Source organism: Balaenoptera physalus (genome assembly GCF_965194825.1).
Source record: "Balaenoptera physalus genome assembly, chromosome: 20".
In the NCBI taxonomy this organism is placed as follows: Eukaryota; Metazoa; Chordata; class Mammalia; order Artiodactyla; family Balaenopteridae; genus Balaenoptera; species Balaenoptera physalus.
The window spans coordinates 57,384,039-57,411,157 of NC_138901.1; the positions used below are offsets into that span (position 1 = coordinate 57,384,039).

The 27,119-nt window shown below is 44.8% G+C and overlaps 1 protein-coding gene and 1 long non-coding RNA gene across 6 annotated transcripts in view; one reads left to right on the forward strand and one right to left on the reverse strand.

The window, feature by feature from the left end:
* The window catches only part of PIK3R5 (phosphoinositide-3-kinase regulatory subunit 5), an 83,649-nt gene extending 74,715 nt beyond the window's left edge, over nucleotides 1-8,934 (reverse strand). For 4 of the 5 annotated variants that reach the window (XM_082441369.1, XM_082441367.1, XM_082441368.1 and 1 more), the window contains exon 1: nucleotides 2,273-8,934. The gene's annotated coding sequence lies outside the window, so the exon portion shown is untranslated. The remainder of the gene's footprint in view (nucleotides 1-2,272) is intronic. The other variant, XM_082441366.1, reaches the window with a different exon arrangement.
* LOC309650306 overlaps nucleotides 1-27,119 on the forward strand; it is a 394,390-nt gene that overhangs the window by 11,418 nt on the left and 355,853 nt on the right. The window lies entirely within an intron of this gene.

Genomic DNA, 27,119 nt, shown 5'->3' on the forward strand with positions numbered 1-27,119 from the left:
AATCACTTTTTCGACTATAGGACTTCTCATACACTTTAGTGTGCTAGTGTGCTTGATAAATCTCTAAGGAAGGAATAGGGTTTCCTATTTCATGAACTTTTAGACAGGAGTCCTTTTCTTTTTCGCGGAACATCTTGCAGGACAGATGGAACAGTTTTAGAAACTCTGATTTAGTAAATAAAAGAAATATAAAAATAAAAAAGATGCCATCAATTGTAAGATCTACCATTATTTTGTGTGCCATTAAGAAAGAAATATTGCTGCCTATTATAATGGTAAGACACCATTGATGGTAAGATGCATCTTGATTTCAGAATTGTTAAAAAAAGTGAAAATATGTACATCTTCAAATTGATGGAATATCCTAATATGTAATATATGTTTGCTGGGAGTGTCTCATCTTGCCTTTGGGCAGAAGTCAGATGTAGTCTTTCCTTTGTCCGCCTCCCACCCCATCTATGCCAGAAGCTCAAAACTCAAACTTCACGCCTCGCCCTTGAGCTGCTGGCGACCACCCTATCTTGCCCCTCCAGAAGCTTCCTCTCTTAAGAAGCTGATCCAGGCTTTCAGCCCACCCACAGCTGCACCAGACAAGCCTCCTGGTTAACAGAGGTCCCACAGGGCTGGCCAGCTCGGCTTCTTGGGGTGAGCCTCTCTGAACTAAGACCAAGTCAGCACTATTTGAGTGCTTGTCTGAACCCAAGCTGGGGCCTCCAACGCCGGGCTGCCCAGGCAAAGGCGACTGGCCCTCCTTCTCCCACTTCTCAGCCAGTAAACTTGTGATCAGCGACGAACCCGGGACTACGGAGCAGCCTGCGCTGTGGAGTCTCCCCACCACGACCCTCCCAGTAACCCCAAACATGCTTTTCACCCACTTAGCTTCCACCTGATTCTTCTCGAAAGAAACGAAAAGGGGTGCATGGGAGGGAGGGACGACAGGGAGGGGAGGCAGAAGGTCTTCTTCCACTACAGCTTGTGGAGAGAAGATAATTTGTCATCCCTCACCTAAGAGATTGGCAGGGGTCTTAAAACCCCAATGAGGCCCAGCATACAAAGACCCTGAGCTGTCCCTACCCACCGTCCCAGCTAGTCATTCTCCAGAAAGCAGAGGAGGGTATCCTGAAGCAGGAAGAGAGAGCTGGACCGTTTGAAACTGTCTTCTCTGTCTTCCTGGACCCACACCACGGTGGCCACACTGAGGAAGCAGGTAAGCACGAGACGCCCACTCCCTTGTTCTCCAGACACCCAGGGAGCGGCTCCCTGTGCCAGCCGGGCCCGGCTGGAGCCCCCGGCCTCCTTTCCACACCACACAGGGTTCCCAAGCAAGGGCACCAGCCCCATCACTTCAGGAGCTTATTCAAATTTTAGAAAAATACAGATTGCAGACCCCACCCTTGGAAAGCTGTGCTGTAGGGGGTGCCTGGAGAATGTGTGTTTTGACAAGTTCTGGGAACCAGTGCCCTACTGGGTGGTCCCAGGCCAGGAGGAAGGGAGGTGTGGAGGAGAAGACAGAACGACCACCCAGGCAGGAAGAGAAGGGGATCCAGACAGGACCCTGGGGGCAGACCTGGCCTACTTCTGGCCCTCATTTCGCCTAAACCCACCCCTCCTCTCTGCAGGAGGCTTGTAACTCACTTGATACCACATCCTGCTGCTTTCATCTCGCCTTCCTTTTCCCTCTGAACAATCTCCTTCCTCCTACTGACCTGAACTTCTTGCTTATTTACCGCAGGCCTGGGATAGGCCAGCACGCACGCCCACGCGCACACACATGCACACACGCACACAGAGTCACACGGGGACACCCGGGGTGTAAACACGAATCCGCTGACAGCAGCCACTGTCTGGGGACCCACGCTCGCTAGAGGTCCTGGTGGCTAAGGACCCCTGATGCCAAGGCTCACCGAGAGAGCTCCCAGACGGGAGGGCAGACTCTTTGACCCCACGACAAAGGGCGGCCTTAAAAGAGGCAGCAGAAGGCTGCGGCCACGCTCGGACCGCACAGACACGGCCAGCAGTGGCTACTTAGATAAGGAAGGACAGTCGCCGAAACGCCCTTCTATCTCCGGGATTACTGGGCACGCGTGTGTGCGGAGCCCGTCCCCGGCAGTGGACCTTATTCACGGAGCCAGAAGACAGCAGGCTCTGTCCAGCCCACCCGCCGCAGCTGATGCTCTTAGGGCGCACGGCTCCCCGACGGACCACGGGCAACTCTGTCTCGGCCTCGGGCCCCCACGCGTGCCCTCCGCGCCCCCGCGCCCCGGCCACACACCTGCAGTCCCCGCTGGGCGCCGAGCCCCTCTCCAGCGGCGACTCCCTGCGACTCCGGGTACGGTCGGGACCACCACGCCCGAGCTGGAGACGCGCGCGGTAAGTCCCAGCATCTATCCGGGCTCCGCTCCGACGGCGGGCTGGGGGCGGGGCCACGCCAGGGCCGGGCCTGCTCGGGACGGGAGCGGGGCGGGGCTGCCCGCCCAGCCGGCCTCTAGCGCCACCTGGTGGCCGGGCAGCGTCGGCGAGGCGCCGGCCTGACCCAAGCGTCCTCGGAGTCGCCCGAGCCCGCCGCGCGCCTGAGAAGCAGCCCCAGCTCTGAGCCCGTCTGCCCTCGGAAGGAACAGCCCTGGCCGGGGGCGGGCACGGCAGAAGGGACGCCAGCAACGAGCACCAGCGACCCCCCAGGAATGAGGTGAGGTGAGGCCGGGGGAGCGGAAGCGCGGCTTTGGCCGGGGCTGGATGGGTGGGCGGAGCAGGAGAGGGGCCTGGGGTGAGGGCTTCGGGGAAGGAGGAGAAAGGGGAAGCTCCGACGAGCTGCTTCCTTCTCTCACTGCGACCGAGCGCCCCACTTCCTCCTCCTACTTCTATTTTCTTTGGGTGCTGTTAACATTTAAAATGTCTGCACCCCTGCTGTGCAGACGGATGCCGTGACCCTCACCCTTCTGCAGAAACCTTCCTAGAAATACCAGCCGATCCAGACTTTGCGCACTGCTGCTCCAGCCTCTGGTCTGACTTTCTCACCTTCCATCACCAGTGGCTGTGACTTCAGCCATTTCTCGGCTCCTGAAGGCGGGTTGGGGTAGTCTCCAGAGTCGAGGCCCTTTTCTGGCCGCCCCCTTTCTCCCCACAGGCCACGCGGCAGATGTAGTTTTGCCGGAGCTAGAAGAACTCTTCGCGGGATCCCGGAAGTCACTGCACTTCCCTGTGCCTCCGTTTTCTCGTTGCAAACTGGGAATGAGAAGGTTGGCTACTGTGCTGACAGCCCTGGCAATGAAAGAATCGCAGTTTATGTCAGAGTTCGCGAAGGGCAAGGCTGGAATTTCCATTTCCACTCTAGAAGGGGACTCTGTGTCACAGTATCTGTTAGAGGCGTTCAAAATCGGCCACAAGATCAGCCGTTATTGTTGGTCAAAAGCCACAGCCCTACCTGAGGCGTTGAGAGATGTGAACGCCAATGATTTTTCTTTTCCTGACTCGCTAAATACCAAGAAAAAGCAACTTCCCCAAAAACATAGAAACAGAAAGTACCCTTGGATGAACGCAGAGAATTGGTTCCAGCCTACAGTTAGAGATGGGAAGGCGCCCAGAACCATCTACTACTTCTACTCCTCATCCACCACCCGGACCCTCACACCCACCATTTTACAAATAAGGAACCAGAGCCACAAAGGCTGTGAGAGGATGTGCCCGAGGTCGTATGACTTGAGAAAGGTGGCCAAGGACTCTGGTCTCCCCAGTCCTTACTTTTTCCACCACAGAACAAGGAGAAGGGGGAAGATGGAGACAGCCCAGATGTGGCCAAGTAGGGAAGAAGGGGTAGAACGGCTCTGGAAGCAGAAACTGAGTAGTGAGAATGACATGGCGTGTGCCAGATTGACGTGGTGGATTCTGAGAGCACTTTGAAAGCTACAGAGAGTGCTGGAGAAGTTATGGCATCCTTGCCTTCTTCCACGCCTTTGGTGTTCCTAAAACTGAAGGTGGAGGAAAGCCGAAACAGAGGTGCCCATTAGGGTTCACTACCAGGGAGCTGAGCATCCCATGAAGACCACTTGGTCCCATCCCACATCAAAAGTGGACATTCTCTTTCTCCACCAGCAGGTGTGACCCAGGTGTTAAGCTTGCCTGTTATCCACCCCCACCCCGCCCCTACTCTCCCACTCAGCTCCACCTGTGTCTCCCTGTCTCAAGAGGGCAGACCAACTGGGAGATATGATCAGCACCTGACACCTATTATCCAGGACTTAGAACTACAGCCACCCAGGACTGGAGCAGGGGTCAGACACTCAAATGTCTCCAAGAGCCAAACAGCTCAGACTCAGGGACAGAACTGGGGAGACGGTGTTCATTTACTAGATTACGGCATTTCACGATAGTATTGTTAATGCTCTGTGCCTCCTGAAACAAACCCTACTGACATTTCAGTCCTTTTTTTTTTTTCCTTCCAGTTCAGTAAGGTTTTCTTTCCCCTACACATCTTTTCCATATTCTTCTTATGAGTTTTTTATCCGGTGGCATCTCACATTGTATCCTTTCAACAGGCACACTTTGTGTATTAAACATTATAGGACTATTCTTCACTTCCGCCGAGAAATATGCATGCTCCCATGTCTCCCGAAGCACATCTCCCTCTTGGCCCCTTTTACTTTTCCACATTTGCTAGAGACATGATTACAAGACATATCTCACTTTTACGCAATTCTGTTATAAGAAACACTACTGCACAAATACAGAACGTGGCAACCGACCCTTGACCTTGATGTCTGGGGACAATACAGTATGGAAACAATAGGGTGTGGAAAGGATGCAAATGAGGAGACCTCTAAAGCGCCCCCCACTGAGGGGGGCAACTTCAGCTCACTGTGATCATGTGAGAATGCAGGGCTGGTGTGGTCAGGTTTTATAATTTGTAAAGAGAAGCCAAAAACGGAAACTCTTAATCTGAAATCTCCTGATTTTTAAATGCTGGAAACTAATTCAAAACAGTGTTTTAAACCGCTTTGCAGGCCAAACCAGACATGACCTACTGACTTTCGGTTTGTGACATCTGTTCTATATTATACAGGTGGGAGCTGCACCAGTAAGACCTGAGTTATTCCTGTTAGTGCGAGCTAATTTGTTCCTACTGGCTCAGGAGATAGAGTTTACGCAAGGGGCCGGTGCAGGGGGCTGTCAATGTTAAGAGTTTATTAATATTGTTCATCATATGAATAGGACACAGGAGAAAAACCATATAATTATCCTAATATGATGCACCCTGATGAAAACTCTTAGTGACTGGGAGTAAAAAGACTCTTTCAAGATGATAAATGTATTTATTCCAATTCAACAGACAGTGTGATACCTAGTGATGACCTGGAATGGATAATATAGTCCTTAATAACAGGCAATCCTATGAAAACGAGGAGCAAAACAAGAATGTCACACTGTGAATAGTGTCAACCATATTCTGAAATTCAAGGAAAAACAATGAGAAGAAAAATAAATGAGACATAAATTTGGGAAGGAAGAGTCAAGCTTACTATTACTTACAAAAGATATGATTGTCTAGCGGAGAAACACTGGCTAATGGACTGAGGAACAGTTAGAACTTATGAGAGAGCAGAGTAAAGTAGCTGGACACAAAAGTAAATATATGACGTTCAGTAGTTTTCTGTACACAGCATTGACCAAATCGAAAAGAGAGCTCATTCGTCCCAGCAGCAAAAAAGCCTGAGAATAGGAAATTCAAGGGACCCAGAATAGCCCAAACAATCTTGAAAAAGAAGAAAAAAGTTGGAGGACTCAAGCTCCCTGATTTCAAAACTTACCACAAAGCTACAGATATATTTATATATCAGTGGAATAAAATTGAGAGTCTGGAAATAAACTCTCATGTTTACAATCAATTTTTGATGAGGGTGCCAAAACAATTCAAAGGGGAAAGAATTGTTTTTTCAAAAATGGTGCTAAGACAATTGGATGCCCATATCCAAAAAAAAAGAGAAGAAAAGAAAGAAAAAAAAGCAAAGAATGAAAGAAAGAAAAAGAAACTGAATCCCTACTTCACACTTCACGTGGAAATTAACTCAAAAGGAATCAAAGACCTAAATGTAAGAGTTAAAACTATAAAACTCTTATAAGAAAACATAAGTGTAAATCTTCATGACCTTGGACCAGGCAATGGTTTTTAAGATATGACATCAAAAGCACAAACAACCAAAGAAAAAAACAGATAAGGTGGACATCATCAAAATTTAAAACTTTTGTGCTTCAAGGACACCATCAAGAAACAAAAGACAGGAACTTCCCTGGTGGCGCAGTGGATAAGACTCCCTGCTCCCAATGCAGGGGGCCCAGGTTAGATCCCTGGTCAGGGAACTAGATCCCACATGCATGCCACAACTAAGAGTTTGCATGCCACAACTAAGGAGACCATGTGCCGTAACTAAGGAGCTGGTGAGCCACAACTAAGGAGCCCTGGAGCTGCAACTAAGGAGCCCGCCTGCTGCAACTAAGACCTGGTGCAACCAAATAAATAAATATTAAAAAAAAAAAAAAAAGAAACAAAAGACAACCCACAGAATGGGAGAAAATTTTTGCAAATCATATACATGATAAGGGACTTTAATCTAGAATATATAAAGAACTCCTATAAATCAATAATAAGAAAAACCAATTGAAAAATGAGCAATGGATAAGAATAGATATTCTCCAAAGAAGATATATAAATGACCAACAAGCATGTGAAAAAAATGCTCAACATCATTAGTCATCAGAGAAAGGCAAATCAAAACCACAGTGGAAATACCACTTCACACCCATCAAAAAGAAAGACTACAACAAATGTTGACAGGAATGTGGAGAATTTGGAACACTCATACACTGCTGGTGGGAATGTAAAATGGTGCAGATGCTTTGGAAAACAGTCTGGCAATTCCTCAAAAGGTAAGCTACCATATGATCCAGCAATTCCACTCCTGGGTATATACCAAAGGAAAGTGAAAACGTGCACACGGAAACATATGTACAAATATCTATAGCAGCATTATTTATTAGCCAAAAGGTGGAAACAACACAAATGTCTATCAACTGATGAATGGATAAATAAAATGTTGCATATTCACAAAGTGGAATATTATTTGACCATAAAGAGAAATGAGGTACTGACACATGTTACAACATGAATGAACCTTGAGAACATTATGCTAGGTGAAAGAAGCCAGTTACAAAGGAGCACATTCTGAATAATTTCATTTGTATGAAATGTTCAGAATAGGCAAATCCATGGAGACAAAGCAAATTGGTGGTTGCCTAGCACAGGGATATTGGAGGAAAATGGGGAGTGAATGCTAATGGGTATGGGATTTCTTTGTTGTGGTGGAAAAATGCTTAAAAATTGACTGCAATGATGATTGCGCAACTCCGAATATACTAAAAACTATTTAATTGTACACTTTAAATGCGTGAATTGTATGGTATGTGAATTATATCTCAATAAAGCTGTTATTTTTTTAAAACTATAGACTTTATCATGGGATACAAGGAAGACTTGATTAACAGAAAAACATTTTATGTTCTGGGATTGGAAAATGATACTATAAAAGATATCCATTCTTACCCGACAGAGTATATAAACATAACACAGTTTCAATCAAAATAAAGCTTTTGGTGGGAAGAGGAGAAGGAGATTGACAAAATGACTTCACATTTCATCATGAAAAATAATTGTGTGAGAATAGCCAAGAAACTCCCTCAAAAGTTCAGTCTTGAGGGAGGAGTTGCCATCTGAGATGTGAAGATGTCCCAGGCACCACAGAGTGAAAGGGATTACATTTCTAGGAATCAGTCTCACAAAAATTCTTGTATATGAGAGAGAGAGAGTGTGTGTGCACACGCACCTGTGTGTGTGCATACATACGTAGGCTTCTAGATAAAAATGGCAGACAGTACTGATAAAGGAAATAGTTCCTCCCTTTTTAATAATACAGAAATACTGGTCAAAATCTACAGCAAAAAATTTAAATACAAAGCCAAACTAAAAACCAAAAAAGTGAAATCTCCCAGATGAACTGATGCAGGAAGTAAAGAGATCAATGGGGCCAAATTGATCAGTTAGAAACAAACACAAGTATCTGAATGAATTTAATATATGATAAAGAAGATAGGATCAATTATCCAATAAATCAGCTGGGACGACTAATTAACCATTAGGAGAAAAAAGGCAAGTGTGGTTTCTACCTCAAATCTTATACCTCCCCCCAGTCCTAATAAAGATCCATATGTAGAAGTTAAAACAAGGGAAGTCCAGAAGAAAAAAAGGAAATGTGTATATATCGTTGGAATTGTAGCCGTCCTTTTAAAGTGTGATGCCAAAATCAGAAATTATGAAGGAAAAGATTGATTTGCATATAGAAAAATAACTTCTGTACATGAAAAATCACATAAACATTAAATTAAAAGGCAAATGATATACTAGGGCAAAATGTTTGCAGTGAGTATAAAGCATACCATCCTAAATGTAAAATACATTTTTTACATTAAAAAATTACATACCCCAAATAAAAGTGGTCTGAGCAGATTAGACAATTCACCAAAGATATACAAGTAGCTGTAAGCATGTGAAAAATGTTTAACTTTATAAGGAAAAAATGTAAACTTAAACAATGAGATATAAACTTCCATCTGACAACCAGGCACAGATAAGAGAAATTATATTACCCAGAGTTTTCAAACAGTTGGAGACCCAAATTCTCATAAACTTTCACTGTAAGTATAAATTTGGTATTGAAACATATTGAAGTACATGTACTCTAAAGAGTATTCAGTAATTCTGCTTGTAGGATTTTATCTGAAGAAAAAAATAAATAAATCATTCTTGTATGCCCAGGAATATTAATCATCAGTTTGCTTATAATTATAAGAAGCGATAAATTATAAGCAAAATTCGTGTTTAAAAATAGGGAATTAAAAAAAAAATAGGGAATTAGTTTTAAATATGATTAATTTTACAATAGTAAAATATTGTGAGCAATTAAATAACAGTATTATAGAAAAATATTTAATGACATGAAAATGTGTCCATGAAATATTAAGTTTAAAATATAGTTTCAAAATAGTATATAACTTTTTGACCTAAAGATTACATTTCTGGGAATCAGTCTCACAAAAATCCTTGTGTATGAGAGAGAGAGAGAGAGAGAGAGAGAGAGAAAATGTGTGTGTGTGTGTGTGTGTGTGTGTGTGTGTGTGTGTGTACATACATATATAGGCTTCTAGATAAAAATGACAGACAGTACTGATAAAGGAAATAGTTCCTCCCTTTTTAATAATACAGAAATACTGGGTAAGGACTTCCCTGGTGGCTCAGTGGTTAAGAATCCTCCTGCCAATGCAGGGGACACGGGTTCGATCCCTGGTCTGGGAAGATCCCACATGCCGCGTAGCAGCTAAGCCCGTGAGCCACAACTACAGAGCCTTCACTCTAGAGCCTGTGAGCCACAACTACTGAGCCCGCATGCCACAACTACTGAAGCCCGCGAACCTAGAGCCCGAGTTCCACAACAAGAGAAGCCACCGCAATGAGAGGCCTGCATGCAGCAACAAAGAGTAGCCCCTGCTTGCCACAGCTAGAGAAAGCCCGCATGCAGCAACGAAGACCCAACGCAGCCAAAAATAAATAAATAATTAAATAATTTTTTTTTTTTTAAAGAAATACTGGGTAAAGTCTAACAGCAAACAATTTAAATACAAAGCCGAACTAAAAACCAATAAAATGAAATCTCCCAGATGAACAAACATACAAACAAAACAAAAGAAAACAAAACAAAATAGAACTCACACGCTACAAGAAACAGCAAGAAAGAGGAAAAAAGAAACATAGAGAAAGTGAGACAAATAGAAACCAAGCTAAAATGGTAGAAACAAGTTAAAAGATAACAGTAACCGTAACGAATGTAAGTGGAACAAGGTGACTATTAATAGTCAGAGACTGTTGGATTGGATGAAATAAAATCCAGTTACTTGCAGCTTATATTAATATCTGAGGTATGGAGACACCAAGGTTGAAAGTAAAAGGATGAAAAAAGAAATACCAAGCAAATACTAACTAAAATAAAGGTGGTTAGTTGTCTTAAATTCAGATTAAAATAGACTTAAGTATTATTAGAGTGATACATTCTGGTGGTTTCATTCACCAACAGATAAATCTAAACCTGTACAAAACTAATCTTAAAAATCTAAATAATATATATAAAGCAGTAATTAATTCAACCTCATGGAGAAATTGAGAAATGTACCATCATTGTGGGAGATTTCAGCAAGCCTCTGTGAGTTATTACTACTTCAAAAGATAAAATGTAGTAAAGCTGTAGAAGATTTGATCAAAAACAAACTGGATTTGACAAACACAGAACCCTGCACTCAGTAGTTTAAAAATCACATTCTTTTCAAGCACACATGCAGCAATGACTGAAATCATCACATGCAAGACCACAAAGCAAGTCTTCACAAATTTCAAAGAATTGATGTCATGCAGACCACATTCCCAGACCACAGTGCCATTAAGTTAGCTATCAACAACGAAGACAGTTTAAAATTACCATAAACCTTGATATTTCTGAATAGCCCTTTGGTCAGAAAAAAAATCACAATGGAAAAACTTTTTTAATATTTAGAACTGAATGATAATAGAAAATATTACATATCAAAACTTGTGGGATACAGTAAAAGTGGTAAATAGAAGGAAATTTATAGTAAATGCTAATCTGAAAAGAAGAAAGGCTGAAATTAATTAGCTAAGTTTCTAAGAAGTTAGAAAAAGGATAATAGAATAAGTCCCCACCCTGCCCCTAAAAAGAGAGATAAAAATAAAAGCCAAAATCAAATAGAAAACAGGGAGAACCAAATAAAACCAAAAGATGGTTCTTTGAAAAGACAAACACACATCTGGCAAGATAGATAAGAAATAGAAAGCACAGGAAAATAATATTAGGATTGTAAAAGGAGATGTAACTACAGACACAGTGAAGGTTATGAAAATTATAATATGATACAGTTGTTCAATAACTTCATGCTGATGCATTTTAAAACTTAGATGAAATGGGAATTTTTTTCCTAGAAAAAATAATAAAACCAACTTAAGAAGAAATAGAATGCCTACAATTCCATAATTTATTAAAACATTGAAGCAGTAATTTAAAATCTTTTCACAAAAACAATCTCAGACCCAGGTGATTTTACAGGTGAGTTCTAGCAAACTTCCAAGGAACAGTTCATTCCAAATGTATACTGACTGTTTCAGACAACTGAAGAAGAAGGAATAGTCCCCAAGTCATTTTATAAGGGCACCATAACCTTGATATCCAAACTCAATAAAGATAGTAGAAAAAACAAAAATTACAGGCCAATTTTATTTGTGAATCTAGATGCAGAGATATTAGGAGGCTGAAAATGACTATGTATTATGACCACTTGGGTTTATCCCAGGAATGCAAGGGTAATTTGACACTAGAAAATTCTGTGGTGTCATTCATTATCTAAACAGTGTAAAAGGAGAAACATTGTGCAATTATCTGATTGGATACTGAGAAGGCATTTGGTAAAATTCTCAATTTATGGAAAAAAAAAAAAAGGTCTTAGAAAACTAGGAATAGAACTTCCTTAACCTGAAATAAGGTATCTATCAAATACTTATAATAAACAAACAGTTTTAATAAGAAAATATTGGAAGCATCCTCTTTAAAATCAGGCACAAGCTACAACATAGATGAACCTTGAAAACTTTATTCTAAGTGAAAGAAACCATTTACAAAGGATCCCATATTGTGTGATCCTATTTATATGAAATGTTCAGAATGGGCAAATTCATAGAGACAGAAAATAGTAAATTGGTGGTTGCCTAAGTGTAGGATGGTTGGGAAAATGGGAAGTGACTGCTAATGGGTATGGGGTTTCTCTTTTGGGGTGATGAAAATGTCTATTTTAGTAATGGTTGCACCACTCTGAATATACAAAAAATCATTTCGTTGTATACTTTAAATAGGTGAGTTGTATAGCATGTGAACTTTATCTCAGTAAAGCTGTTTTTGAAAGAGTAGTTAATGAGTTATCGGATGTTGCCCAGAACAGTAAATTTGAAATAAAAACATCTGGATTCAGAAAAAAAGAATCAGGTATAGATAAACAACAGGGATATACTGTATAGCACAGGGAATTGTACCCATTATTTTGTAATAACCTATAATGGAATATAATCTGCAAAACATGGACCCTTTTGGCAGCCCAATGAAGCCTATGGACCCTATTTCAGGATAATGTTTTAAATGCATAAAATAAAACACATAGGACTCAAAAGGAAACAATTATATTGTATTACAGCTTCAATATAAATAAAAACAAATTGGAAATCTGATAACATATGTGCTTCTTTATTAATGTGCTAAATAACATGCTCCAGGGGCAGAGATAATAGCTGGCATAATTTCAAAGTAGTGATAAATGTAAATGATATTTCTGCAACAACTGTAATGTTATCTGCAACAACTGTAATGTGATATAAAAATACTTGTTAATTTATTGGTGATAAAGTCACAGTTTCTGTTTATTGGCACCCCTGTGGTTTGTTGCATACATCCATTATTGAAGGAGATGCTCGATTTCAGTTGGCAGTGATTGAAAATGAAGATGTATATTTTTCCCCTCTAAATTCAGCAACTCCAGGTTAAGAACCCTGAAGTGTGAATGGAGACTTACTCCCACTAGGGGGTGCTGGTATTTTAGAAAGAGGAGTTTATGCCTTTAGCTGAGGGAGAGTATAAACTACCCATGACAGAGTCTCCTGCCCTTTTCTCTGCCCAGACCTCACAGCCTCAGACCACCTCCTCCTCGCCTTCCACCCACCTGCAAACCCTCACAGGCACACTCTGTTGACAGTGGAGGTATAACTCTTGGTGTAATTGTCTGTGACATACACAGAGGCTTCCTGGGCATGAACCAGCACTCAGAGGGGTTTGCCAACACAGTGGGTGCCACTCAAGGCTGCCTGGGTCTAGGTCCTTGGCTGTAATGATAGCCCTGACTCCAGGCCAGCAGGGCCAAAAAAAGAACCCGTAGGAATATCACAGTCTCTGGTTCCAGTGCCAGCTGCTCAGGTCCTGCCATCTATCCATCTGTGGCTGGTGGGGTGCCAAGCCTCACAGGGGCAGCATCTGATGAAATCTAAGGAGGACCAGTATCCTTCTAAGTGCTTTCTGTGTAACATGTCGTTTAATCCACTAACAACCTTAAAAAGTCAGTACTATTATTATCTCCACTTTAGAGATGAGGAAATGGACGTCCAGAGGCTAAATAACTTGCCTAGATTCAAATGTTAAGTACAGGGCAGGGCTGGGGTTTCTAAAGCAGGTGCGCTGGGGTCTGTTCCTTAACTACTCACACTGCCTCTCAAATGATTTCAAAGCTGATAAAGGCAAGATAAAGACTTTCCTCAAAAAATATAAACTTAGAGGGTTTATCACCACTGTATCTGCCTTACAAGAAATGCTAAAAGGAGTTCTTTAAGCCAAAACAAAAGGACACTAATTGGTAATGTGAGAACATGTGAAAATATATAACTCACTGGTAAAATAAATAGTCAGATTTAGGATACTCTAATACTGTAATATGGTGGTGTGTTAACCACTTAATTCTAGTATAAAGGTTAAAGGATAAAAGTATTTAAGATAGCTGTGGCTACAATACTTTGTTAATGAATACAGAATATTACAATATGTAAACCAGGAAATCGAAAACTAAAATGGAGAGAGGGAAGTGAAAGGGTAGGGTTTTTGTATGCATTTAAAGGTAAATTGTTAACAGCTTAAAATAGACAGTTATATCTGTAAGATGTTTCAAGTAAGCCTCAAGGTAACCACAAAACAAAATCCTATAGTAGATGCATGCAAGATAAAGAGAAGAAAATCAAAGTATACTACTCCAAAAAAATCATCAATTCACAAAGGAAGACAGCAAGAAAGGAAGAAGAACAAAAGACCTACAAAACAGCCAGAAAACAATTAACAAGATGGCAATAGTAAGTCCCTACCTATCAATAATTACTTTAAATATAAATGGATTAAATTCTCTAATCAAAAGAAATAGAGTTGCTGGATGGATTTTTTTAAAAAAAGACTCTATTCTGCCTATAAGAGACTCACTTCTGCTTTAAGGACACACATAAGCTCAAAGTGCAGGTATGGAGAAAGATATTTCATGCAAATGGAAACCAAAAGAGAGCAGGGGTAGTCATATCAGACAAAATGGATTTTAAGTCAAAAACTGTAACAAGAGACAAAGAAGATCATTATATAATAACAAAGAAGTCAATTCATCAAGAGGATTTAACAATTGTAAATATATGTGCACCCAACATCAGAGCACCTAAATATATTAAGTAAATATTAACAGATCTGAAAGGAGTAGTAGGAAAGAACACAATAATTGTAGGGGACTTCAGTTCCCCACTTTCAACAATGGATCAATCATCCAGACAGAAAATCAATAAGGAAACATTGGACTTGAGCTATACTTTAAACCAAATAGACCTAACAGTCATATACAGAACATTCCATTCAACAGCAGCAGAATGCAAATTCTTCTCAAGTACACATAAAACATTCTTCAGGATGTTATGTTACAAAACAAGACTTAACCAAATTTTGAAAGACTGATATCATACCAAGTATCATTTCCAACTACAGTGGTATGAAACTAGAAATTACTAACAGAAAGAAAACTGGAAAACTCACGAATATGTGGAAATTAAACAGCACACTCCTGAACAATCAGTGGGTCACGATAAAATCAAAAGGGAAATAAAAAATATCTTGAAACAAATGAAAATGGAAACACAACATGCCAAAAGTGATGGGATGAAGCAAAAGCAGTGATAAGAGGGAAGTTTATAGTGATAAATGCCTACATTTTATAAAAGCTCAAATAAACAACCTAACTTTACAAACTAAGCCCAAAGTAATCAGAAGGAAGGAGACAACAAAAATCAGAATAGAGATAAATAAATTAAATAGGAAAGCAATAGAAAAGATCAACAAAACTAAGAGTTGTTTTTTTAAAAAGATAAACAAGACTGCTTAGTTAGACTCACCAAGAAAAAAAAGAGAGAGGACTCAAATAAAATTATAAATGAAAGATGAGACATTACAGTTGATACTACAGAAATACAAAGGCTCATAAGAGACTATGATGAACAAATTGGATAACCTAGAATTCATGAATAAGTTTCTAGAAACATACAACCTACCAAGTCTGAATCATGAAGAAGTAGAAAATCTGAACAGACCAATAACTAGTAAGGAGATTTAAGCAGTAATTAAAAACCTCCCAACAAAGAAAAACCTAGGACCAGATGGCTTCATGGGTGAATTCTACCAAACATTTAAGGAAGAATTAATGCCAGTCCTTCTTAAACTCATTTTACGAGGCCAGCGTTACCTTAATACCAAATCCAGACAGGGATACTACAAGAAAAGAAAGAAATTGAAGAAAACACAAATAAATGGAAAGATATCCTGTGTTCATGGATCAGAAAAGTTAATATTGTTTAAATATCCATAATACCTAAAGCCATCTATAGATTCAGTGCAATCCCTATCAAAATACCAATGGCATTTTTCACAGAAATAGAAAAAAAATACTATAATTCTTATGGACCTGCAAAAAACTCCGAATAGCCAAAGCAATCTTGAGAAAGGAGAATGAAGCTGGAGGCATCACACATCCTGATCTCAAAATGTATTACAAAGGTATAATAATCAAAAGAGTATGGTACTGGCATAAAAACAGACACATGGATGAATGAAACAGAGAGCTCAGAAATAAGCACACACACATATGGTCAACTACTATTTGACAAGGGAGCCAAGAATAATCAATAAGGAAAGGATAGTTTCTTCAATAATAGTGCTGGAAAAGCTGGATATTCACGTGCAAAAGAATGAAATTGGACTCCTATCTTACACTACACACAAAAATTAACTCCAAACGGATTAAAGACTTAAACATAAGACCTGATACCATACAACTCCTAGAAGAAAACATAGGGGAAAGCTCCTTGACATCAGTCTTGGATTTTTGGAAATTTTTGGATGATTTTTTAGATATGACATTAAAAGTATAAACACCAAAATCAAAAATCAACAAGTGGGACTACATCAAACTAAAAAGCTCAGCAAAAGAAACAACAACAACAACAAAAATAAAGGGCAACCTACAAAATGGAAGAAAATATTTGCAAACCACCCATCTTTAAAGGGGCTAATGTCCAAAATATCCAAGGAACCCATACAACTCAATAGCAATAAACAAACAATCAGATTTTTTAAATGCGCAGAAGACTTGAATAGACATTTCTCCAGAGAAGACATATAAATGGCCAACAGGTATATGAAAAGATGTTCAACATCACAGTATTCAAAAAATTAGAAATAGAAGTACTATATGAGGGTTGGCGGAAATGAGGAGATTTTCATCTAAGGGTACAAACTTTCAATATATGATAAATGTATTCCAGGAATCTAAGGTAGGGCAAGGTGACTATAGTTCTAAATACTTTATCATATACTTGAAAGTTGTTAGGAGAGTAGAGCTTTAATTTTCTCATCATAACAACAACAGTAATAGCAACAAAACGGTAATTGTGTGAGATGAAGGATGTGTTAACTAACCTTATTGTGATAAGTATTTCATGACATACATGTATCAGATCGTCACATTGTACACCTTAAACTTACACAATGTTGTATGTCAATTATATCTCAATAAAGCTGTGGGAAAATTAATTTTTTTAAAAAAAGGATACAACTCTTAGAGGAAAACATAGGAAAAACACTTTGACATAAACCACAGCAAGATCTTTTTTGACCCACCTCCTAGAGTAACGGAAATAAAAACGAAAATAAACAAATAGGACTTAATTAAACTTAAAAGCTTTTGCACAGCAAAGGAAACCATAAACAAGACAAAAAGACAACCCTCAGAATGGGAGAAAATATTTGCTAATGAAACAACAGAAAAAGGATAAATCTCCAAAATATACAAACAGCTCATGGCGCTCAATATCAAAAAAACAATCCAGTTAAAAAATGGACAGAAGACCTAAATAGACATTTCACCAAGAAAGACATACAGGTGGCTAAGAGGCACATGAAAAGATGCTCAGTGTCACTAATTATTAGAGAAATGCAAATCAAAACTACAATGAGGTATCACCTCACGCCGTTCAGAATGGCCATTATCAAAAAATCTAGAAACAATAAATGCTGGAAAGGATGTGGTGAAAAGGGAACCCTCCTGCACTGTTGGTGGGAATGTAAATTGATACAGTTACTATGGAGAACAGTATGGAGGTTCCTTAAAAAACTAAAAATAGAACTACCATATGATTCAGCAATCCCACTACTGGGCATATACCCAGAGAAAACCATAATTCAAAAAGAGACATGCACCACAATGTTCATTGCAGCACTATTTACAATAGCCAGGACATGGAACCAACCTAAATGTCCACAGACAGATGAATGGATAAAGTAGATGTGGCACATATATACAATGGAGTATTACTCAGCCATAAAAAGAAACGAAATTGAGTTATTTGTAGTGAGGTGGGTGGACCTAGAGTCTGTCATACAGAGTGAAGTAAGTCAGAAAGAGAGAAACAAATACCATACGCTAACACATACATATGGAATCTAAAAAAAAAAAAAAAAAAGTGGTACTGATGAACCTATTTGCAAGGCAGGAATAAAGAGATAGATATAGAAAATGGACTTGAGGACATGGGGTGGGAGGGTGAAGCTGGGGTGAAGTGAGAATAGCATCAACATACGTACACTACCGAACGTAAAACAGTTGGCTGGTGGGAAGCAGCAGCATAGCACAGGGAGATCGGCTCAGTGATTTGCGATGACCTAGAGGGGTGGGATAGGGAGGGTGGGAGGGAGGCTCAAGAGGGAGGGGATATGGAGACATATGTATGCACGTGGCTGATTCGCTTTGTTGTGCAACAGAAACTAACACAGTATGGTGAAGTAATTATACTCCAATAAAGATCTATTTAAAAAAAAGAAAAGGATACAGTTTTCTGAGTCAAATGACCTGAGTCTAAATGCTGGCTCTGCCACTTTGTAGCTGTGGGACTTTGGGATAATTACTTAACCTCTCTATGCCTCTGTGTCCTCCTTTGTGAAATGGGGCTGACAATACCTTATTTCATAGCATTGTGGGCATTAGAAGAACTAATCCCCGTAAAGTTCTTAGAACGGGCTGGGCGCATAGTGAATGATCCGTAAGTGTTGGCTATTGTTATGATTTTCTGACCACTCCAAGCTGCTGTCTGACTTCAGGCCTTCACCTGGGCTGTTTCCGCCACTGGGAAGGCTCTTCCCCGCTCTCTTCACCTGGCTAACACCTTCTCATCCCTCAGGTTTCAACATGATGTCACCTCCTCCGTGATGCCCCAGTCCCCTGTCACACCCCAGCCTTTGGGATATACTCCTTCACGAGGCTCCTGTATTACTTGTAATGCTGATCCCAGCTGCAGTCACATAGCTGTTTGTGTTATTGTTTACTGAATGCCTATCTTGTCCCCATAGACTGTACATCTTAGGAGAACAGGAACTGTGTCTGCCAGGTTCCCACTGCACCCAGAATGCCTGGCATACAGGAGGTGGTCACCGAATGTCTGGTCACTGGATACACCATGTAGGCTTACGGCTGCAGGTGCATGGATGCCTCAGTGAGGAGCCATCTGGACTGTTTTCTGCAGAGCAGAAATACACAGAGTTACAGGCTTCTGACAGTTTCGTTTGATGACGGGACGGCTCCTGGGCCCTTCAGCTGCCCTTTTAAGACCAGAGAGTCTGGGAGGGAATTCTTGAGGCGTCAAAACCTGTGTCGTAGATGACCAGCTGGCCCCGAGACATCAATCGGCAGGAGTGATGGAATGTGGACGGAAAGGTGCAGCTGCCCTGCTCAGGAGAGATCCAGTCTTGCTTTGCTAAACCAGCTGAATTCCAGGAATACCAGCAGGGGGATTGGGTCATGTCTTACCTGCCTCTTGAGACAAACAAGCTGAAAGTTGGGGCGGGGAGGCGGGGGCTGGTGCCATAGCTGCCGAGAGAAAGGAAGGGCCAGATGCAAGGACCGGAAAATGCCCCATAGCAGGTGGAGGTGGACATAATTAATGGAGCTAGTGAGCAAGCCTGTACATGCCAGTATGTCAAAATCTTGTCCCCAGGAGCCCTGGGCTTGCTGGCCCCATCCCTGAGAAAGCAGAGCAAGAATAGCTTGAGATTGACATGCCAAGCAAATGTACAGCAGGAAATTCTCATAAGCCAGGGGTTTGCTCAGAGGCCCTGGCCCCTGTGGCTAAAATCAGGATTATGTCTCTGCTGATTTACTTCCCAGCTGGGTTTTAGGAAAAGCCTCAAACAGACCACTGGGTTGTGCCCGAGATTGGCAGGCGAGACCAACCTCCCTCCTCAGGCCTCCTCTTCCTGGACAAAGAAGGGAGACACTCAGAGGAAACAGCCCCACCCCATAGCCTCCCTCTCTCTGGAACCCCCTTCGAGTCCCCTCTCTGGTCCCAGACAAGTGTATTTGTGTAGACTAGAGAAAAGCCAATGCCTTTTACAAGTGGAGCCTTAAGCAGATCGAGTGCTAGCTTTGCTAGAAATGCCCAAAGCAATTTTGACCCTGGACCAGTGGTTCTCAGTGGAGATGCTGTTGTTCAATTGAAAATTTGTGGTGAAGTGGTTTTGGCTGTCACAGTGATGGGGGACACTACTACTGTTTAGTAGTCAGAAACCAGAGGTGCAGACATCTGCACTGCACACTGGGGACAATCGCAACACAACTTCCCGTACAACTTTTAAATGTCCCACTGGACGTTCATAAAGACGAAAAACCATCTGTGCCCCGAGCCTAATTTTATTTTGTCTGTGAACGCAAAGGATTTGTTTTGTTTTGTCTTGATTCACAATTTTAACACACACTAACATTTCCAGGAAGGCAACTTGACCCACAACTGCTGACCACTTTGGAAAATCACGTTGCCCAGGGCAACGCCACTCAAGGTGTTTGAACCACCAGAGCAATACACCCCTATCAGGGACCATTTGTTCCCGGGGTCTTCTTGGTAATTCTATTCAGAGCATTTGCCTATTGAAATGCAGTTATTTGACTCTACCTGACTTTCTTTTTCTTTCTTCATTATATTAGCATCAGGGCATGGTATTGACACAGTGGAGAAATTATGTGTGTTATTTGTATTGTCTAGAAATTTCATTTCAGGATGATAAGGGGGACTGTTACCAGATATGTGTAATGAAAAGGAGGAGGATGCTGTGGGAAAACACACACGGGCCTCACCGCCTTGGCTGGGTGGCAGCACCTGAGCTGGTATGGATCTAACGTTTTACCCAGACCATGCATTTTATTTGTACACATGCGCTGGTTTCTCTGGATTGGAGAGAACTTTTTTCCAGTGAGTGGCACCGATTAGAGAAATTTGCCGCACTCTTGGTGACATTACTATATATAGTTCACAGATGGAACCGCAACCGCAGCTCTCCTTGCATGGTTTATCAAAGTCCACAGTGCACAGTTAACCGTGCAAGGGACCCGGTGGGGGGGAGGGGGGGGCGGGGCGCCACTTTCGTTGTCCGAAGTGGTGCGATTGCGCCACCTAGTGGGACATAGGAAAGTAGCAGGTCTGTGCTTGAACCTGCCGATGGATAACAATAATACCCCAGTAGTATCATCAGCTAACACTTATGATAGCCTACCACGTGCTATCATTTTACATATATTAACTCATTTAATCCTGACATAATCCTTATGAAATAGGCACTGTTATCCCCATTGTGCACAGGGAGAAACTGAGGAACAGGGAAGGTAAGTGACTTGACTATGTCGGGTAGCTAGCGAGAGGCAGGGCTGGGATTTGAACCCTGGAGGCCTGGCTCTACAGTTGCTACCTTTTTTTTTTTTTTTTAATTTATTTTTGGCTGCATTGGGTCTTCGTTGATGCTTGCGGGCTTTCTCTAGCTGCAGTGAGCGGGGGCTACTCTTCGTTGCGGTGTGCAGGCTTCTCTTGTAGTTGTGGAGCATGGGCTCTAGGCACGTGGGCTCAGTAGTTGTGGCGCACGGACTTTGTTGCTCCGCAGCATGTGGGATCTTCCAGGACCAGGGCTCGAACCCGTGTCCCCTGCATTGGCAGGCAGATTCTTAACCACTGCACCACCAGGGAAGCCCTACAGTTGCTACTCTTAATAACTGTGCTATGGCCTTGAAAGTGGCTGCTCTCTTGGGAGACCCTAATCTGAGAGTCAGACTACTGAGTCTCCAGGGCTACCTGCAGCCATTTGGAGGATTTCCAGAAGAGAGGAAGAAGAATAGAAAGTTAATACCTGTCTTAGGACAGATCCAGAAAAGTCTTGCCTTTGTATGGGCCATGGAAATCTTGGTGCGTAAGTGTGAAGAGGGTGCTTCATTCCTTGGGCAGATTGTAGGGCTCTGAATCCCCCAATTATACTGTAAGCTTCATGAGAACACAGACACGGTAAGTATTTTGTAATATAACATCTGTATTGAGATACAATTCACATACCATACAATTCATCCATTTAAAGTGTACAATGCAATGCTTTTAGTGTATTCACAGAGTTGTGTAACCATCACCACAATCAATTTTTATCCCCAAAAGAAAGCCCACTCCCATTAGCACTCCCCCCAACCCCCAGCCCCAGGCAATCACAAATCTATTTTCTGCCTCTATGGATTTGCCTATTCTAGACATTTCATAGTAAATGGAACCATATAATATGTCACCTTTGGTGACATTTCTTTCATTTGGCATACTGTCTTCAAGGTTCATCCATGTTGTCGCATGTATTAGTACTTCATTCTTTTTATGGCTGAATAATATTGTATTATATGGATATGCCACATTTTATTTGTCCATTCATCAGTTGATGAACATTTGGATTGTTTCCACTTTGGGGCTACTGTGAATAATGCTACTATGAATATTTGTGTACAGGTTTTTGTGTGGACATATGTTTTCATTTCTCTTGAGTATATACCTGGGAGTTGAATTGCTGGATCCTATGGTAACTGTCTGTTTAACCTTTTGAGGAACTGCCAGACTTTTCCAATGGCTGCACCGTTTTTTTCCATTCCCACCAGGAATGCATGAGAGTTCCAGTTTCTCCACATCCTTGCCCACACTTGTCATTATCTGTCTTGTCTTTTATAGCATCCCAGTTGGTGTGAAGTGGTAGCTCACTGTGGTGGGGCCATTGCTTTTTAGACTCCCAGGTCGTTGAAGCTGGATGGGACCACAGCAATCATGTAGCCCAATTTGTTCATTTTACAGGTGAAACAGTGAATGTGAAGAGAGAAGGGACTAACCCTAGGGCACAATTAGTAAAGAAGGCAGTAATACAGCCCATATTTTTTTTTCTTTTAAGAAAGTAAACTAAAGCCAGCTGGCCCCCCAAAGATGTAAGGCTCTGAATGATGTTATTCTCTAAAACCTAGGAGAAATTTCTGCAACTATAAAAATCAGAAGATGATGAATCCGTAGCTAATAGTCACAAAGAGTCACTTCAGGAATCCTCTAGATATGGACCAAGGAGATCAAAGTAAGTACTTTCCACTTGCTTCCCTGTTTTATGCTAAAAATATCCCTATTTTGCAGAGTCGTAAGTGTAAAGAAACTATGGATCCTATATCCTATAGGATCTTATATATGACTAGTGTCTGCAGAAGTTAACAAAGAGACATTTGTTGACGTGCAGAGACTCAAAAAGTCCACCGCCCACATGCCCTTCCCCCAAGTGTTACTCAAAGTAGGTTTCAGTTGTGTGAGAAATTAATCAAAATAAGCAACTCAGGAATGAGGAAGACGTTTACATAAAATAACGAAGACAGAAAACCTGAGTTAACTATTAATGCAGTTTGAAATCTCAACAAATCTCAAAAAATAATTTTTGAAAGAGAAGACACATGACGTAAAATTTTAATAATGGCCTGAAGCTAGAATCGCAGTTTATGCCTGCAAACGTGTGCCCTGCGGCGGCGGTGAGGTCGGCGGAGGGTCCCCAGGTGCCGGCCGCACGCGTGAACTCGCCCCCCTGAGCTCGGAGGAGGCACCGGGAGAGAGGGTTACCCTCTGCGCGTCCCGGGCCGACCCCAGCTTCTCGCCTGCTGAAAGTGGAGTTCCTTCAACCTTCCCTCGGGTCCTCTTAAACTTTTGTTTCAGGAGTGTGAATATCACATTTCCCTAGTTTTAAGTGGCGACAGTTCTCTATTTTATCGCTTCAGTCATTTCAGAGGTGACTGGGGGAGGCGTGTCACTCGCCATCTTGGATCAAGGGCGAGAGGACCAGTTTCGCGGGGACTTAAGGCGCGTCCTGGCGTGATGACAGCGGGGACCGAATCGGAAGTCCTCGGACAAGACTTCTCAGTCCTCGCCTCTCCCTCCCCCATCCTCAGCACCCGGCCAAAGAGAGATTCCTCCATCCACCAAAGCTGGAGTGGGTAGGATGGGTGCCTTCCTCTGGAGCATCCTTGTGTCCCAAATCACACCCATCCTGTTCTCCGCCGGAGCGGACGCGGCGGGGCGCCGAGTGGGAGCGAGCGGCTGGGTTCTGCCCGGGGCGGGCTGGGGAGCAGGGTGGCCGCGGGGGTGAGGAGCCGCGAGGGCCCGGCCGGCTTGACACCACCTGGCGGAGTCTCGGGGAAGAGTCTTAAAGGCGCGCGCTCTCCGCGCCCAGCGCACTCCAGCTGGAGCCGCCGAGAGCTCGCCTCCCTCTCCCGCCCGGCGCCTCGGGAGGTAAGTGCGGTCCGCCGAGCCGGAGTCGGGGTCCGGTGGGGTGGCCCGGGCCCTCGCGCTCGGGAAGCTTCGGCCGGGGCCACGGTGGCCGGGCGGCGCGCAAGTTGTTTGAAGGCCTCGGAGGGCAGCTGGAGCGGCGAGCGCCTGGTAGGGGACGGAGGGGCGGCCGCGGGCCGGGGCCGTCTGGGGGCGGCCGTCCCTGGCGATGATGCCGGGGAGTTACCGGCACGCGGCGCACGTTCCAGCCTCGGCCCCGCGCCCCGCTCACTTGGCGCGCTCCGGCCGCGCCCCGAGCGAGCCCAGCCCGCAGGAGCCGCCACCCCCGCTCCGCGCCTTGCCGCACGCCCGGGGCCCCGGCAGCCCGCTCGCCCCGCGGTCGCGCCCGGTCACGCCGGCAGGTCGCGCTCGGCGGCCGGCCAAGCCCTTCCCGGCCCCGCCGCGCCAGCGCCCGCGCCCCGGGCCACCCCGCCCGGCCTCTCGGCGCTGCGCCCCTCGCCTTCCCCAGCTCCAGTCGCTCGCTATTTTCACACCTCCCGGTGCCCCGGCCCCGGCGCCTGATTCAGTGCTTAGTAATTAATTTGGCGTTTCAGAATGGTCAGCGGGCTGGATAATGGGCGCATTCATCCCCCGGGCTAATCTGAACAGAGGTGGGAAGAAAGGCTTTCACAGACAGAAAATGCCATTCGCTGAGCGCTCAAAGGGGCTGTCACTCCCTGAATAAATCGCCGCCGCGCCCGCCGGCTCCTCTGGCCATTTCCATACAGCCCGGCCCGCGCCGCGGACCCGCCGGCCTCGGCCTCGGCTCCCGGGAATCACTCACTCGACTGCCTTCGACGGGAAAGTCGAGCGAGAGCGAGACCCAGGCGGGGCCCTAGGGGAAACGGGGAAGCAGGGGGTTCGGGTTAAGGCCGCAGGGGACAAAGAGCTTGATTAGAAAATCAAATGCTAAACTAGAAGGAGGCGCAGCTAATCCGAGGCGCGGACGTTGGAGCTGAGCTGGGCGAGCGTCCGTCCCAAACCCCGAGGTTCGCAAAAGAGGACCCGCGGCCCAGAGCCGTCCGCGGCTGCCTGAGGTCACACAGCAAGCTTCTGGATCCCAAATTGCAAATGGAATCCAGTGCACAAGCCGAGATCGTGGAGACAGGGCCCGCTGGTGCAGTCCTGACCCTCACCAGACGTTTGATTCCGGGTTCCCCGCGACAACAGCCCTCCGCCGCCTCCAGCTTGCCACTCCTAATGGGACCCTAGGGTCTGCCCCGGAGCATCCGCTGAGCGGGTGACGGCGGCTTTATCCTCTGACCTCGAGTCGCCCCGGCGAATGTTGGGCACAAACGTCTGCGGGCTCTGAAAGCTGGGGCCAACCCCTGGCGGCGCCCTCTTCCCTCCGGCGAAGGAGGATCGTGCGCTGCAGACGCAGCCCTAACCGCGACGACGGCGCCCCGACGGCGCCCCCAACCCGGCTGCGGAGCCTCGGGGTGGGCAGGGTGGACTTGGCTGTCTCCAGGGTGAAGCTCCCAGCGCTTGATTTTCCTGCGGTGGGGGGCTCACCGCGCGTCCAGCTCGCGGGGCCCTTCCGCCCAGTGGGACCCTCCCGTCGGGGGAAGAGAAGGAGCTCTGGCCCTAAGGGCCAACCTCAGCGGGGTTGAGAGGCTGCAACAACAAGGCGGGAAGAGACGTTTCTGGAATGGCCAGATGGGTGTCCCAGGGTGTGTCTGGGATCGAATCCCGGCCACTCACCAACTTTTGAGCAGTTCCTCCTCCCTTCTGAGTCTCAGTTTCCTTGTCTGCAAAGCAAGGATGAAATGAGATCACACTTGGCTCCAAGTGTAGGGCCCTCGGTGGAAGGATTCCACACACCACTCACAGCCCACCAGCAGCACACTCCCCGGGCACTCCCCGAGTATTCACCAACACCTCTCCTCGGAGTTTAAGGACTCCCTCGATTTTTTCTCTGGCTGCTCCCACCTTTGCTGCTTCTGGGTTCTGGTAGCCAACTCTCCTTGAAACCACACATTCTAAGAGCTGGAAGGGGCCTTTCAAAGATTCTCGGGCCATTGTACAGATGGGGATACTGAGACCCAAAGTGGCTGGCAGGTGTCATCCAGCTGGTCAGTCAGAGGACTCGAACTGGTGAGGGTTTTCATGCAGAGAAGTGAATCTCAAACCCTAATCATCAGCTCCCCCATCCCCACCCCCAAGCTTCTGTAGGCCTCAGGAGGGGCCCAGAAATCTACATTTCCCACAAGCTTCCCAAAGCCTTTCCACGCCGGTGGGATAGAAACTATATTTAGGGAAATCCAGCCCAAACTGGGCTCTTTCCTCAGCAGCCCTTTCCCTCCCAGGACCACAGCCCCCCCTGCTTTCTGTGGCTCATATTTGATGGGCAGAACAGCCTTTACTGTCTCCCACCCCCACTGGAGGCCAGTAGTGGGTGGGCTGTACCTCTAGGAGATGCCTCGGGATCCCCTGAGTGTGCAGCCTATGTGGCCTCAGCTGCGGGGGACCTGAGCACCCCGCCAGACGAGGAATGGCCCAAGTGGGCCGCGGGCTGACTGGGCGTTGGACCCCCAATCCTACGGGGCTCCTCTTACCAACGCGCTTTCACAGCTGGACCCAACTCTGTGCACGGCAGGCCCCACACAGACAGTACAAATGTGCCCAGAGGCCCCCCTTAGCCAGGCAAACCCGGCCCATGCCAGGGCCAGAGCAGCCCGCCCTGAGCCGTCCGCAGCTGTGCCAGCAATAACCCAGGTGCGAGCCATAGCCCAGAACAGCCGACACCTGCCCTTCACCAGGCTGGGGCTCAGAGGAGAGAAGGTGTGAAGGGGCGCAGGGGGAAGGCCTGGAAGAGTGGAAGAAAGTGGGGGGGGAGCGGGGGAGAAGCTGTTAGGAACAGAGGGGGGCCGGGGAGGGGACGGGTCCCTATTTATGTAAGCCGTTTGTAGCTGCGGATTGTAAAACTGGTCAGGATTCTCTGGAGTAATTCATAGTGTTTGGACAAGACAAACATTGTTCTGCTTTAAACAAACCTCCAGAAAGGTCAGGCTGGTTCATCCCTGTGCTGCGAGTTGCTGAGACTATCCAGATGATGAGAAAATCAGATCCTAGCCGAGGGGGCCCAGGCAGAAGGCAGCCGCCTCCTGAGCCCTTTGGATCCAGGGTGAGGGCACCCAGCCCAGGGAGGGTTCTTGGCTCCCGCTGCAGAGGCCTGGCTCCCACTCTGCAGCCAGGAGACGTGGTGTGGGTGTGTGTGTGT